The sequence below is a fragment of the Oxyura jamaicensis genome, chromosome 3 (genome assembly GCF_011077185.1).
Source record: "Oxyura jamaicensis isolate SHBP4307 breed ruddy duck chromosome 3, BPBGC_Ojam_1.0, whole genome shotgun sequence".
In the NCBI taxonomy this organism is placed as follows: domain Eukaryota; kingdom Metazoa; phylum Chordata; class Aves; order Anseriformes; family Anatidae; genus Oxyura; species Oxyura jamaicensis.
This window is the reverse complement of record NC_048895.1, coordinates 78,665,003-78,678,754: the sequence shown is the minus strand read 5'-3', so window position 1 is coordinate 78,678,754 and position 13,752 is coordinate 78,665,003.

Below are 13,752 nucleotides of genomic sequence, written 5' to 3'. Positions count from 1 at the left end.
CATGTATAAACACATACTACACCCATGATTCTTGTGTTTGTATGTGTTTGATCATGTTTTTCTGAAGATTTTTCTATAGCCAATTGTTTCTCTCAATCTCAGCAACTATCCCATATACCTCTCTTTGTGGCCTCCTAAGTATCTCAGAAACTTACAAGAATGATTAAGAAATTAATGTGGTCAATCTGAACATGTTTTCTTTTCTAGTTTATTTTCCTCTTAAAAGGAAAAAAAAAAGAAAGAAAAAAAAAGAAAAAAGAAAAGAAAAGATTTAACTCACTTCATCCAGTTGTTTATTTGAGTTAAAAAATTGGAAAGTTTTCCTTTCAAAATCCTAATATTCTGTACATTTAACAAATATGCTTCTTTTCCCAGTTATGTTAGAAAAAAAAAAAAAAAAAAAAAAAAAAAACTGTCAGGAGATTAATTTTGATGACACCTGTGTTCCTATACAGCCATAATAAGATCTTAAAGTTCATCTATTGTTAAGGAGATTTTCATGACAGTGGAAGAAACAGCTCATTAGTAAGATGATAAAAAGGGACAGTAAATGCACTGTAAAACAGCAATCACGGTTACTTTCAAATTGGTGTTAATTTTGTACCAGAGAAAATGAGTCTATGGAAAGTGATTTTATGCAGTGGTTTTTCATTTTCAGTTTTATATTTGAGTTAGATTGGAATCTGAGTTGCCAAAGAGTTGCTCAGACACTGCAGCTTAAAATTTCCTGTAAACGTATTTAAATTCAAAACACGTAGCAATTTTTTTTTTTTTTTGGCTTGCATTTTTCCTCCAGATAAATAGAAACCTTAAACAAGATTGTTATCTTTACCAGTAATAGTTAACAATAACATTGTTAATACTAATTAGCAAAATGCTTCTATGCCAAGGAAAAAATAAGCATAGCTAAAAATACAGGCGAGGTGCTTGTTAGGAACCTGATCAAACAAGCTTAATTATGACCCCCAGATAAAGGGACTGCCATTAAGCCATTAAATTATCACAGATAAGAGAGACTCTCAGTCACTGTCTGATAATAAATCACAGCTAACAACAGCAAGGAAATCAGAACTTGAACCGCTAATCCTTTTGAGGTTTGTGATGAGCACCAGTTCCCCTACTGTTTTGCATCTATTTATATTGCACTCAGAACCCCCAGACGGCCTCCACTTATCAGCAGCTCTCAATAATTTATGCCTATTGGTGTGTCACTCACAGCAGAGGCTGTTATCAGGAAAGAGGAGTTTTAGGAAATCTGATCCCTTGAAAAACCTAATCCTTTAGAGATTACTGCACGTGAACAAGTTTTCTGCTATGATTTACCTTTGTTTATTGGTAGCAGAGATTAGCACTTCATGATTGCCCTTTCAAACAACTATTTAGTTTAGGAGCAAAAGCAATGACTGAACGTGTAGGATTTTCACATTTGCAGCTGTCCTGAGTCTAGCAGTCAAAAGGCAAGATAGTGATTTGTATTTATATGTTGTCTCTTAAAAACACTGATAAATATTTCTACTGCCATGATAGGCTGATCTGAAATGCCCATTGCCCATCCAGAAAAGAACCTACCTTTCTGTATAGTTTTAATCATGTGAATGATCACTGTAAGTTTGATGGGATATTCTTGTTCTTATAGGTGGGCTTAAGTGGCCCTGCATTGGCCCCTGCATTGACATGCTCTTGGTTTCATTTGACATGGTCTCCCACAGAATTCTCCTGAAGAAGCTGGCAGCCCATGGTTTGGACAGGTACACTCTTTGCTGGGTTAAAAAAATTGCTGGATTGCTGGGCCGAGAGAGTAGAGGTGAATGGAATGAAATCCAGCTGGCGACGGGTCATGAGTGGTGTTCCCCAGGGGCCTGTCCTCTTTAATACCTTTATGGATGATTTGGATGAGGGAATTGTGTGCACCCTCAACAAGTTTGAAGATGACACCAAGCTGGGAGAAAGTGTCAATCTGCCAGAGGATAGGAAGGCCCTGCAGAGGGACCTGGACAAGATGAGTCGATGGGCAGAGGCCATTGGGATGACGTTGTACATGACTAAGTACTGGGTCCTACACTTTGGCCACAACAATCCTTTGCAGCGCTACTGGGGGAGCTGTGCAGCTAAACTGGGGGATAGTGGCTGGAAAGCTGTGCAGAGGAAAAGGATTTGGGGGTCTTGGTTAATGCTTGCTGAACATGAGCTGTCAGTGTGCCCAGGTGGCAAAAGAAGGCCAACAGAATCCTGGCTTGTATCAGGAATAGTGTAGCCAGCAGGACCAGGGAGGTGATTGTCCACCTGTACTTAGCCCTGGTGAGGCCGCACCTTAAGTACTGTGTCCAGTTTTGGGCCCATCACTACAAGGACAAGGACATGGAGAGTGTCTAGAGGAGGGCTACAAAAGCTGAAGCTGGTGAAGGATCTGGAACACAAGTCTTATGAGAAATGGCTGAGGAAACTAGCGTTGTTTAGTCTGGAGAAGAGGAGTCTCAGGGGAGACCTTATTGTGCTCTACAACTACCTAAAAGGAGGTGGTACGAAGCTGGGTTTTGGCCTCTTCTCGCAGATAACTGTTTATAGGACAAGAGGGAATTACCTCGATTTGCATCAGGGGTTGTTTATGTTGGAAATTCTGAGAAATTTCTTCTCAGAGTGGTTAGGCATTGCAACATGTTGCCCAGAGAGGTGGTAAAGTCACTGTCCCTGGGGATGTTTAAGGAAAGGTTGGACATGATGCTTAGGTACATGTTTCAGTGGGTGATATTGGTGATGATCTTGAAGGTCTTTTCCAACCTTAATGATTCTATGATTCAGCCATGATGGGTACTTCCTATGCTAAACCGGTTACTGCTAAGAAGGGATGTATGTTCTGGAATTTTATTAACAAAGCTCTTTCCTAGCTTAATGCCATTGAACTGCTAAGAAAATTTATATTTTAGAATTTGATAGGATTGGTAGTTAAAGGTCTTGCTTCTTAGTTCTACCAAATATTCCTAAACAAATAACTACTAAACCCATCAAATTCAGTTATGCCTATTACTGCAGCATAATGAAAGCTTGAACTGTAGGAACATAATGCTGCTGAAAATAGGCAAACTAAACAAAATTGCTAAGAGTTTCAGATTTCCTTTTTCTTGTTGTACGCAGGTTCAATAGTCAGGCTGGATGAGATCACATTAAGTGACATGACTGGTTACTAATTAGCCAAGATTTCTGGTGGTAGATGTTGGTGGCAGCTATTGAGATGCAGTACTGTGAGTCAGAGAGATAAGAAGAGGTAAGAAATTAAGCTGACCTAGAGATTTCATTACATTTGATGTCACCTAATAAAACATGATATTTTTAATCCTTCTTACATTCTCCTTCCCAAATCCATTCCCATTGACAATCATGATAATAATAATAATAATAATTTAAAAACAAACAAACAAACAAAAAACCTGAGTTTCAGAACTTGTTTTCTCCCTTGGGAATGCTACAGTATAAAAATGTGCAGGAGGACAGCTTTAGTGGGAAAGGAAGTAGAAGAAGTAGTGTACCCTATTTTCAAAAGTAACAGAGGGATGATTTTATTACATTAAAGCATGTATTTATATATAACGGTATGTATATACTTAATCTTTAAGTTTTTATTAGACATTAGAAAACACTACATTATGATTTTTTTTTTTTTTTTTTCAGAAAGAAATATGCCTCATACATTTTTTACAGATTAGTTGCATTATTCTTGGCAATATAAATAATTTACAGTAAGAAAATTATTGTTATTAAACTGTCTAAAGAAACTTCTGCTGGATCTGTTTGCTAGGATACAATTTTGAAACACTTATTTTTCTGGAAATAGGTATATCTACAGTGGACTACAGCAGTGTTTGCCAACACTGAATCTTCTTTTAAAGTTTCACACAACATGTAACCAACTTTTGTATTCATTAGAAAACCTCCCTCAAGATTGTCCATCTCAATTTGTTTTCCTTGATATTCCATCTTTGAAGAGAATTTCTGTCCACTGGTTACAAGTTCATTTCCAGTTTTAAAATGAAGAGACTGGCCTAGGTACTCAGGAAAGTGCAGAGGTAGATCACATACATAACTATGTATGCATTTCTAAGAAAAAGGAGAGCTTGAGCATACACTAAAATAAATCAAAGCCCTAAATACCAAAGGAAATAAATTGGCTTAGGCTGCTTCTTTTATTCTAAGTAGTTCCTTTATATTTCCTCAGTTTGGAATAAACTGAGAATCCCTGCATTTCAGAGGCTTGGAAAAATCAGTACTTCCATATATTAAAAGCAAATAAACAAACAAAGTTAGATTCCAATAAAGGGCTTCCAGTTGAGTTCCCAAACTTTTGGAAACAGTGCAAAAGTGTACGACAGGAAAAGTTCTGCTTTTATGGAACTAGGGAAGATTATTCTTATTTATTTATTTATTATTTTTCTTTAAAGAATCAATAGATTCTTACTTCCTGTACTGTAGGGTACTGTAGGATTAGAACAAAAGATTGAACCAAGACCATATTTCAATAATATAAGTACTGTTTATATTTAAATTGAAAGTAAATTGATACAAAAATCTTAAATAAAACAATGAAGAAATGCAAGAACAAGTCCAAGTGAAGGCAAAAGAAGGGTTAGAAGCTGTAGCAAAAAAAAGACTGTGGATGTCCAGTCTTTGAAACCAGACTACAGGAAAAAGAAAGAGCTGGAATGGGCAGGTGAGATGTGCTGGGAACGAGAAGCAAGCTTTCCTAAATGGCATGGTACAAACACACAATGACAGAATGGTAAAAAGTAAATAAATAAATAATAATAATAATAAAATTAACATTATTATTTTGATTTTTTTTGTTCAAGTTTAAAATAGCAGCTTGTCTATGAGTTCCTTCCTTTGTGCCACTGAACATATTATATATTCTAGAAATATCTTTATGGTATTGTTGTTTGGCATCAGTGAATAACAACTCACTTTCCTTGATATTTTGGCATTTTATGTAACAAAGGCTGTACCTGCCCAGTACAGGAAAGATTAGCTGACCTGGGATTTGTTATGATTTTTCCTTCAATCATAGATTTCTGCTCCTTTATTTTATTACTGCCTGTCACTATTACTCAATTAATATCTGTCAATTAAAAAGCAGAACCCACTGAAGTTAACATCATCTATGCAACAAACAATGCTGAAGCAGTGGATGGAGACTGGTCCAACATAGACGACTAATAAATTGAAACAGTAATAACTTAATCATATAGGAACTAGCCTATGTCAGTATAGATACTTAGATATAGATATAGCAGTCATTCAGCTTTTGCTCATTTTTAAAATGTTGTATGGCAGTTTGAATTTGCTAGTTTTTGGAATCTCAATTTTTGGCTTATTAGTTTCCAAAGTTCTACTCCTTCAAACAGAGGAAGATTTATAAGCATCTACCCTATAACAGATAGAAATTTATAACATGTTCCCTCAGAACATCAAATAAATCCTCTGGCAGTTTGTTCTCTTTTGTCACCATCCTCTCAAGTATATCTATAACATTTGAAATAATTACTTTTGTAATTACAAAAAATTAAACCCAGTACTACATATTATTTAAGGGAGAACAAAGGGAAAAGTTTCTAAAAACAAATAAATAAATAAATAGAAACCTTGTTTATTCTCTCATATATACAAGATATAATTCAGCTTGAGAAACACTAAATGTCAATCATCACCCACTTATTTCCCCCACTTTATAAGATTTCTGCTATGGTATGAATACTAATAACTCATACAGTCTACTCACCTGTCTAGAGATACATACTTTCAGTATTCATATAAGGTTAAACATAATTGTGATGTAGACACATAATTACTTTTGGAGAATTATGATGGCATTTCAGTGAAGTTAGGATGTGGGACAAACAAGTGATTCCTTTTTACACAAATAGGTTTAACCAATTTACTGAGTTAGGGTTCAAATAATTCTCACTGCTTTCACTGGTGTTGTAAAACAGACCCCAGTTTAGACCTACAATGAAACAGAAGTGGCTAAATGCAATTTTGGTTGCTTACCCCAGCAGGGTAGTTCACCAAAGTCTACTCAGCTGTTGCCTAATCCTGAAAGTTCAGTATTTACTGGGATAGCGAGGAAGAGAGGGACTGACATCTCAGTGCAGTAAGTTGGACATATGCATCAGATGCTAGAATTCACTGCAGGGAATAGTGTGAAAAACAAGAGGAAACAGCTGCAGTAGGAGGAATGCTGAGAGTCTCACCTTGCAAAAACCTAAAGTTTCAGAAGTAAGGCAGTGCTGAAAAATATACCTGTATCATGGAATCATCCATTTGTTTTGTTTCCCTCTTCTGGCTCTTTCTCTATTTTGTTCAGTCTGTTTCCTGCTTAGTATGCTACAGTTGGAGGATATTTTTGTTAAACATCCAGTTGTCCTCCTTAAATGGAAAGAGAGGTGGCCAACATGGGTTTACAGCTTCTGAGGAGAGGCAGGACATCTAAGAGGCTAAAGACCATTCCTAAATGCATTTCATGGATGTAGCCCTTAGTAATTTTTCATTCTGAATGTAAAGCCACTCTGTCATAACCAGCATGCAATAAGAATGTCTAAATTCTACTTTTAAGGTTTCCAGTTAATAAAACATAAAGGAAAATAGCTTGAAGGTCTCTCTCCCCCTTCCTGAAAAATACAATCATAAATTATAGTACTTAAGTGTATGCTAAGCTTCTTGGATTCTGTAGCATGAATTAAAACAAAGAATTTAAACAAAAGTACTTTTATTAGTAGTAAAGGGAAATATGATATCTAAGAACTGTCAGATGAGAAAGTTGGATACAAAATGATTTTAAAAAGTTAAACCAAAAGCTGCCTGTAAGGAACTGCAAAATGATTTAACAATTTTAAATGCCGTTGGCAATAAAGTGGTGATGAAATTTGATAAAGCACAAAGAAATGCACAAGGGAAAAAATAAGTCTAACTATACATAAACATACAGGGACTCCAGATTCACTATTGCTTATGAAGAAAAAAATAAATGAACTGATATTAGCTCTCTGAAAACACCAAGTCAAGCACTCAGCATCAAGTGAAATTGTGAAACAGGATATCTGGATGATTAAGAAAGAAGTAAACAAAATAGAAACATATATATATTTATATCACCATATAAATACACTGTATTGCTATATTACTGTATAAATACGTCATACACTCTTATGTTGAATAATTCATGCAGCCCTGGTCATTCTATTTCAGAAGAAAGAAGGGCAAAACAGAGAGGGAAAGAGACAAGGAGAAAGTAAATTCACCAGATCTAGGACAAATTCAGACTATTAAACATAGTGCACCCACTGATTTAGGAAGCATTTGAACTGTACATAATGGATAAAAGAGCCCTGAAGATGCTTTGAAGTTGACTGTTGATGGTGTCCCTAATCTTTAGGGGACTGTGGAGGCCTTTCGACAACAGGTCTCGACCTCTACACCTGCCAGGTGGCACTGGGCTATATGGACTTTGGGGTTGAGTTAGTGCAGCTATTCTTACTTTATGCACAACCAAGTATCTTGGAAAAGCTGATAGATAACAATAGGAAAGGATTTGCAGAAAAAAAACTTAGGCTAAGTTAAAACAAACAACAACAACAACAACAACAACAAAAACAACAGGAAAAATAGGCATGCTTTCCTTTACTTTCAGTATATATTATAATGGTAGGCTTTTTGTTTGTTTGTTTATTTATTTTTTTCAGCCTTTTTTCTGAAATAGCTGGTACTAAATCCCTTCCCAAACTTTTTGTCCAACTCAGTGTCTGAATTCAGAAGGCATGTCAAACTGCAATTTACCAGAGGTTATGTCACCTTTTCCAATTGAAATGATAGGGAATGATAGGGTGGTGAATTTTATTTATTTATTTATTTATTTATTTTGTAGCAGAAGTAGGGAAGATGTCACACAGTGAAATCTTCTCTCAGTACCAGTACACAGGTACATATAACTTCCATATCTGCTACCATGCCAGAATCAGGGGGAAAACTATGCAAAATGCAGAGCTTGGATGACTATTATTAATAGAAATAATCACTGTGTTTTGATATTGCTTTATGCTGAATATATTATTGCAAAAACTTGTAAGTAACTGGTATGAAAATATGTAAAAATTATATGTAAAAAATACATTATTACTTTATTACAGAGAGATACTATGACTTATGACACTTTTTTTTTTCTTTTTTTTTTTTTCTTTTTCTTTTTTGATTGTTGTTGTTGTTTTGTTTGTTTGTTTTTAATGGTACATGGAATGTCATAAACCTTTGAGCCACTTTTGATTGAAGGAGAGAGGAACCTATGTGGGATAGATTTTGTAAGCTTACCCAATGGCTATATGATTTAAATCCAATATTACTTCAATAATGGAGGAGAGACATAACTGATGCGGGCCTGATTCTTCAAGCATTGCTATGCATTGTTAACTCTCTATACCTGTTGCGTTCTTTAGTAGCTGAAATCCCTACATTAACAGAATAGGTCCTATCAAACTCATTGCTAAAATGATACCCTGAGGTGACAATAGTTCAGCTTAAGCAAAGTTCAAATTGCAGGCAATAAAATAAAATAAAATAAAATAAAGTAAAATAAAATAAAATAAAAAGGGGGTTGGCAATTGCTGTTATCTGAGAATCCAGTAAGTCACCAGTTACCAAAATCTTCAAGCGAAAGATGGAAATGATGGGCAAACCCAACCAGTTAAGGATTACTACTACTTTTTCAGGTATGATTTTCAGCAATTGTCTCCTGCTCCCCTAGATGAATTATTTGAATTCTATCTAGAGTTGCCAAGATGGACTTAAATGAGGCCATTATCTCCAATAGATAATGTTTATATCATTCCATTGCTAGAAGAGACTAAATCCATGTATCATGTTGATAAGGTGTCTCAACAACCAAAATATCCATTACTGTCTTCTAAAGCTTATAAGAAAAAAACACAAGTGGCAAGTATCTGTAGTACTCTAAACATCAAAATTTTGAAATCAGAAGTACAAAGTGTCTATATATGCCAAAGTAGTAGAGTACTCCATTATGAGTAGTCTCTTAGCTATCATGCCAGTATATCGACTACACTATAACTATGCCTAAAAACAGTTTTATTAGTTACAGAAACATCTGAGGCTTTCCAGTACACTTTCTGACCTATCTGACAAACTTTCCCAGGCAAAATGGAAGAGCTGTGATGAGGGCTTAAATGGAGTCACACTCTAGCAAAAAAAAATATATATATATATATATATATATTTCCTGTAATCAGATCTAATTAATAATTCTTCAAGAAGTTGGCAATATGCCTTTTCTCAGGGAGACATAGAAACTGGTATTGCTCTTTGCAGCCTGATCAGTAGAAATGTCTGATATCACAGCAGCAGAGGAGAAGGAGGTGAAGAAAAGATTAGACTGGCCATTTTGCAGCTTTCTTATTCCTGAATAACTGTTAACTTGGAAATCAGGGTAGTTCAAAATATCTGACTTTCTGAAAATGCCACTTTTCCAGTCTACTTTGAAAAAGTAAACTTTTAGTAAACTTTTTTTGGAGAAAAAAGAGCCATTTCAGCATAATTAAAATTATTCCCAATGTTATAATATTTTTTCATTGAAAGTTATATATTTTTATTTTCAATTAGCATTTCCGTTCCTTATCTTTTTAATTTTTTGAATACTAAAACAATTGTTTTCAGCTCTAAGAAAAATGTCTCTGATATTTTTCTTCTATGTTCCTATTTCACTGTAAATGTTATGATTTCTGCTTCTTTCTGATCTAGAATGAAGGACATTTCAAAATGTCCTGGATTGGTTAAATTATTAAAATCTGCTTCTTAGCAAGACCTATTTGTAAGTAGTGGCAAAGACTTCCATTGATTTGTCTGAATGAAAAAGACTAACTCTGCCACTTGCATCATCAGTAGAAGTAAATCTTTATCATCCTGATTTAAACTTCTTCCCCAGCAGTGCTTTTGGAAATGTTTGATTTAGCTGCTTCTCCTTCTCCTTTGCTCTTCTATATGGATATTTTGTGTATAAGAGGGGAGCTAAAAAAATGGGGAAGCAGGGTTATATTAGTGTGAGCAGCTTCCAGGGCAGGCTTCCAGGGCAGCTTTGCCGGCTCTTCTCTCCCTAGCAGCATCGCCATGTCCGGCTTCGCCATCCTGAAATCATCATGCTCTTCAGATGTAGTCTTTCATTCTTGGCTTTAGTCATAATCATCAGTTTGTCAGGTGTGTGTTCTGGCCTCTCCCATACACCTCTGTTTACTCTTCCTCCTGTTGCCAGTCTGTTCCTCCCTTCTTCTCCATTCCTTTCCATGCTTCTTTTCTACATTTCCATCCTCTAATCCCAACTATAGTCCTTATGTGCTTTAAAAAAATGCCTCATAGCGTTCACTGTGCCTCCAAACCAATCTCATGATTTTATGGTTATAATTCTTGTTTTTGTTATAACTCTTGTTTTGCTTCCCCTTTCTGCTTCCTTTGTCTCCTGCCATTATGTCATTTCTATTCAGGCTGTCATCTCTTCTGGAAAGGGATTTTTCTTGTTCTCTGTTTTGCAATGCACCTGGCATGTTTTTGATTCTGTCAAACAAACAATAACAACAGATATAAAATTGGCAGTGCAGCAGAATCCTGATATCAGGAAGTAATAGAGGCAAATTACACTATCATTGTCATCTCCATGTATACACCACTACTTGATAAAAATAATCATTGACTCACTAGGTAAACATCAATAAACCCAAAGATTCCCAAGCAAACAACTTTAACATGAAGGAAATGTAGTTGTGTTTCACATTTTTCTTAATGAGCCAGAAGGTTATAATTGACAATTTTGGTATTTAAAATAAAGAAGATAAATGAATGAGGTGTATTTGTTTGTTTATTTGTTTGTTTGTTTGTTTTGGATGGGTGTTTGGGTATTAAATTAGGGACAGGGAGAAGATGTTGATAACTCTTTAATACAGAGAAGCAGAAAAAGGGTGGAAAGGGTATGTTAATTCAGTTTAAACTATACTTTTTTTTTTTTTTTTTAAAAAAAAAGATACATATGGTAGGTGTATAAAATAATAAGGTAGAATCTTCTTTAGCCTGATATTATCAGTATTGTTGAAGAATCTTATAAAATATTTTAACTGACTTGTCTTAGTCATTACATGATATTAGGCAACCCAAGACAATGTTTATTTTACTTATATTGACAAAAAATAATGCAAAAGCTTTAAAGAAATAAAAAGTAAATAAAAAGATGATGATTTTATTGTACTTTTAGTGGCAGGTTGGCCATATGGAATCTCTAGAGCAATATAGCTTTAGGACTAATAGATTTAGGCCAGGATTTTAAAGATATATGTATATATTATACATATGGCTAGCAATCTCTTAGCTAAGTTATTTGAAAATTCCTGAGAGAAAAGCAATCTATTACAGACTTTGAGATAAGTCAATGTAGTACTAATACTAAAGAAAAATAACCAGCAGAGGAATGTCCCCCTGCCATGCCAGCCAATATTCTTACAGTTGATTCAAAAGCAGCGTATGTTATTCCGGCACACAGATTATATTATTTAACAGTGTGAATCAAAGGGAAGATACTTATTCAGGAAAAGAGCATTATTAATACATTATAGCATGCCATACATCTCTGTCACCAGACTGGACAATATGGCAGCAGATGTTTTATGATAAGCCGAGAAGAGGACAATATTAATAGACATAATATTTGAGTTTTAGAAAACAAACAAACAAACAAACAAACAAACAAAAAAAAAAACTAGAGGACGCAATCTGATGGAGTGACATAACGTTTCTTCATTTCTAGTGTAGTGTAATTTTGCATGAAGGGAAGGAATTAACTAAGCTACACCTCACTTCTATTAGTTTTTATTTGCACCTGCCCTTTGAAACCTTAGTAATGCAAGGAATGCATGAGAAAAGAATGCAGCAAGAGAGAACTCAGAGAAGAAATTCCTTCCAAAAAGAAGACTTTTTTTTCGACTCCTTTTTTTTTTTTTTTTTTTTTTTACTATTTAGAAGGCAAGTATGTCTTTGAATTAGTAAAAATGATTGACATGAGAATTTATGCAAAGCTAAAGGCAACTGGTCGTCACAGATAGCTCTTAGATATATAGGTATTTAAAACCTCAGGTTATATTTTATTGGCAATGCCTCTACTGACCTTTTTTGGTCAGCACCAGGATGAAGGCCTTTGGATCAAGAGATTCATGGGATAGTGTATGTATACCCTGGACTCCGGCATGGCTTTAATTTGGGCTACACCTTGTTGTCACTGCCAATTACTGCCTTTTATAGAGCGGAGACTGGGTGCAAGCTAACAAGTATGAAACATCAACAAATGGGACAAGAGGGTCCCTGTGTGACACATGATAAATCAATTTGATTATTTCTTTGCATCTGTATGACCTAGCTATTAATTATCATAATGCTTCATGTCATGCTGCTCTGATGCTCAATGTCATTCCAGGCCTATATCTCTGGGAAGAAATAGAAACCTAAAATGGAAATTTAAGAAACTGAAGGCCAAAGAGTGGCTAAGCTGTCTGACAAGATATGCTGAAATGAGGACAGAGCTTCAGTTCCTGGTTGGGTCAGCTGTGTGGTCAAAAGTAATACTCATTTATCCAGGTTCTGGATAAATATTAATTTATCCAGTTCTGCATACCAAGGCCATACATGTATTCAATAATGGAACAAAAAGAGCACATGCATAAGTTACCACCCACACCCTAACTCCACAGAAAGGAAAGTAAGTGTGAACTAGTACTCAGCACACTTAGGAGGGTTCTGGGTATGCCAACATGCATCCCAGCAGTAAATCTGTTTGTGTCCTGATGAATATTTTTCAGGGATTCATAACCCCAAACCTTCTCTGAAAGTAGATGTCTAAATTCATACTTTCAACAGAAAACACATTATAAAAGATCAAAGAGATAATAAATATTTTATCTAATAATTGACAAATGGTAGAATGATGTGGGAAAGCCCAGATTCATTGTGGTATCTACAGACCAAGATATTAGCTCTTCTGGGGCATGGCAGGCCACTAAACCTCTTGCGTGAAAAAAGTCCAATTTACTTAAAACAGAAGGCACCTTGTTCCCAGAGAAGTGGCCTAAACACCAATTTCAGAATAAGAGGGAGGGTATTAATGGAAGGAAAATGTGGTTAAGGAAGGGAAGAAACTGTAAAGTGCAGGAAAGAATTGTGGAGATAAAGTTCTGCCAACCTTTTTCCAGGCAGCAGATGCAGCTCAAAGTGCTTGGCTATATGTGCATATCTACAGACACTCACCCTTCCGACATGTTGCCTCTCTCTTACCTTCCCAAAGCCCAAAGCTATAGGATCAGTCTTAGACTTACTTTGCCTTTCTAACACAACAACTTTGTAAAATTCCTCTGTGGCCTCAGAAAAGGAGTAGGCCATTTCTCAACTCGCAAAAATTAGTGAGTCTTCTTGGAAACAGAAGTAAAAGGATGCCAGATAAGAGTTACATTTACATCAGCTATGTATCATGAACTGTGTGTAGTTTCAATTCAGCTGTTAATAAGCATGAAGGGAGTTTGTCTTGTTGCTCTGGCTGTTGTGATAAACAAGGATAGAAAGTGAATTCAATAAATGCTGGACATCATGTCTCTGGGATATCTCCACACTTTTAAGAAATGGCTTTTACCAATTTACATCATATTCACATGCTCACTAGTACTCACTGACCTT